Genomic DNA, 3,775 nt, shown 5'->3' on the forward strand with positions numbered 1-3,775 from the left:
GGAAGTAGTGGCGAAGCATGTCGAAAGAAAATCTAGACAAAACCTTGGAGTATGTTTTGGCTGCACTCTGAGAAACCCTATGTTACTATTTTCACAATTCACTTGGAACCTATACTACACCCCTTCTAACACAGCATTGACACATGTTCAAACTAAACAGGTAATTAGCCCACGTACCAACAAAAAACATTATTTAAATCATTCACCTTTCCACCTCAGCCAACGAGGAGGCCAAAACAATGCCCCAGCATAAAGAGGAAATATAAGGACTTACAGTTCGCAGTTTCTTCTTCATGGTTCAGTTTTGATACTCACAGAATCACTTTCTCCTCCTTGACCTGTGAAGTAACGGAACGAGCAGATTCGTTTTAGTGCTCAAACCACACCACTGAGGCAAAGTTGATTCAAGCTAACTTAATTTGAATTAATCATGCATTCCTTTCCCCAAATATTGGCACCAATCTTCTCCAAACGACAGTCCTTTAACCTGTAGAAACTTCATTAAAACTTGATACTAATCATTTTTTTTAACTTTATTTTGGCAGTTGTGTATAGTTTAGCTGCATCTAATATACTTGAAAGAAATATATCAAATTCTTAAGGGTTTTAACTTTTAATTTGTTTTGTTTTTAAAAAGGCAAAAATCCACCTAATAAAACGATCAAGGGCTTAATAAAAATCATGATTTGGCAAACGCATCAGACTCTATAGACGTCTTAAATCAGCCCACACAACTAGCACATTGAATCCACATTTAACCACACCAGCTGAATAAATAAATGGCCTATAACCACGCAAAAACACTACAAATGATGTCCAATTACATCAAGAACCAACATTAAACATCAAGTAAGCCTAGTAGGAAAATAAACGTTCTACTCACAGCAGGTCCAGATGTGGTGGTCCGTTTTACTTCGAAAAGCGTTCGTTACAAGAACTGTCATTTGTCACACAAAACCGGGAAACTCCAACCAAGTTCTGGTTAAACTCCTAAAGTATACATCACCGTACCTGGGAGACGTTAGACGGTTAGTGGGGAGACCGACCTGCTTAGTTTGGCCTACTGAGCAGCAGACAGGTAAGTTAGAGATGACTGAGCACGAGTCGCCACATGCAGGTGAACTCATTAGCGCGGAGCGTGGCACTAATTAGTTAAACCACGTGCAGCTGCGGCCCAGGGGGTTGCCTTGGTAACGGATATGCGACCACGCAAATACAATCCGCCGCCACGTGTCGCATTCATATATTTATTTATTTATTATAGATTTATATATATATATTTATTCATTTATTTATTATTATGATAATAATAATACGTGAAGCTATCCGTGGTGGTGAGGAAACGTGCGTGAAGCGCATGCGGCATGCCTCCTTGGTGATTTCAACATCCACATTGACAACCCATCCTGTACTTTTGCTAATGACTTCACATCACTTCTGGACTGTCTTGGCATCACACAACATGTCAACCTCCCAACCCATAACAAAGGTCACATTCTGGATTTAATCTGCTGCACTGACATCACTCCCACTAACCTTGATGTCATGGATTTCCCCATCTCCGACCATGCACAAAGCTGTACTTTTTGACATTCATACCCAACTACACAAAACCAAGGAACAACGGACCATCTCCTTCAGAAACATCAAACTTATCAACTATTATAACACCGCTGCCATCCCCCCCACCTCCCTCATCACGTGCCTGGAAGAGATCCGGAGCTGGTTCAGCAGGAACTTCCTCAAACTCAATGGAAACAAGACCGAGGCCCTGCTCATTGGATCCAAATCCACCCTCACTAAATCACAACACACCCCAGCTCCACTCATAATTATCGATGGATTCCCAGTACCCTTCTCCTCCAAAGTCAAGAGCCTCGGTGTCATCCTGGACAACACCCTCTCATTCGCACCCCATATTCACAACATCACCCGGACTGCATTCTTCCACCTCCGCAACATCGCCAGACTCCGCCCATCACTGACCCAATCCAGCACTGAAATCCTAGTTCACTCATTTGTCACATCACGCATAGACTACTGCAACGCCCTCCTCACCGGACTCCCCACCAAACTCATCAACAGACTGCAGATCATTCAGAACTCAGCCGCCCGGATCATCACCCGCACCAAATCATCTGACCACATCACCCCTGTCCTCATTCAACTTCACTGGCTCCCAGTAGCCTACACTACCGTATCCAATACAAAACCCTACTCCTCACCTACAAAGCTCTCCACAACCTAGCCCCCAGTTATCTCTGCGACCTCCTCCAAGAATACACTCCCTCCCGCTCCCTCCGCTCAACCTCTGCTGGACTACTATGTAGCCTATCCCCACATCACGACTCACTACAATGGGTGCCCGGTCATTCAGCTGTTCAGCACCCAGGCTCTGGAACTCCCTCCCCCCACACATAAAACAGTCAGACACCATTACAACCTTCAAGTCACAACTCAAAACTCACCTGTTCAAACTCGCACACAACGTCTAACTTATCACTGTTTTGATTGTTTTTTTTTGTTTTGTTTTTATCTTGTTTTTGTTTTATTTATTTCTTATTGCTTATGTTTATTTATTTATTTTTTCCACAATGTCTTGTTTTTTTTTTTTAAATGTATGATGACTATATGCTCTGTAAGGTGACCTTGGGTGTCTTGAAAGGCGCCTCTGAATTAAATGTATTATTATTATTATTATCTGACAGTACGACGCAACCAGACGCCTGTGAGCGACGCGTCTCTGTCCATGTGCGTCTCTCTAGGGGACTCTCTAAATCGATATGGCGAGTGGATAGTGCCTATGGCGAGTGGATTATGGCGAGTGGATAGTGCCAGGATTCCCTGGAGAAGGATAACAACGTGTGAAATGAACGTGTGGAGAAGCTACGCCGCCGCCGTGTGGAGAGGATATGCACGCCGCCGCCGTTGGGATTGGGGTTCGATTCCCAGTCTATATATATTTCTTCATTATTTTCTGGTATTAATATATCCAATGACTTGTTGATGAATAAGTTGATGACATTTTATAAAAAACATGTTTTTATGTGTCAAAAATACAAACTGTTTTAAAACAGATCTCAATGTTTTGATGATTGTATGGGCATGATGTCACTTCATAGGGCAGAGGGGTATTCCACAAAGCCGGTTTTATCACACAACCGGGCAAATTAACCCAGGGTTTGCGGTAACCCTAGGGTTTCCGTTCCAAAATGAACACGGTAGGCCTATGTTAGGGTGACCAGATTTGAGTTTGTGAAAAAGAGGACACTTCGTCGCGGGGGGGGGGGGGGGGGGGGGGGGGGTCGCGGGGGGGGCACGCCTCGGCCGAAGCATCACGGCCGAGGCGAAAACATGGGTATTTTTTCTTTAGTTCGTCCGTGAACTTACATTTACGTTTAGGCATGGCTGCAGATGTAATGTGCTGTTGTAAACAGAGTGGAAGCGGCAAGGTGCTCAATGTTGCCAGATTGGAAACGGCAAAGTAACGTAGCCTACCAAAGGCTCAAAATTGTCGTATTTGGAGGATAATTATCATGGCTCTGGCAACCTTGAGATCGGTCGCCCAATGACAGACTCTGGCTGTTTCCCAAAGTGAAGGCTGCAGCCTTGCTAGGACGCGTCCTTGCTAGTCGGGTCCTATGGAGATGAGACTAGAGTGCTAGCTCGAGTGCTTCCTAGCGTTTGTAACGTCTGACTTTGGGAACGACTTGGTAGTGGAAGCGCTTCAGCTTCCGCTTTTTAATACTGCGTGTCCGCTTGTAAACACATGTGC

Source organism: Gadus chalcogrammus, chromosome 11 (assembly GCF_026213295.1).
Source record: "Gadus chalcogrammus isolate NIFS_2021 chromosome 11, NIFS_Gcha_1.0, whole genome shotgun sequence".
Classification (NCBI taxonomy): Eukaryota; Metazoa; Chordata; class Actinopteri; order Gadiformes; family Gadidae; genus Gadus; species Gadus chalcogrammus.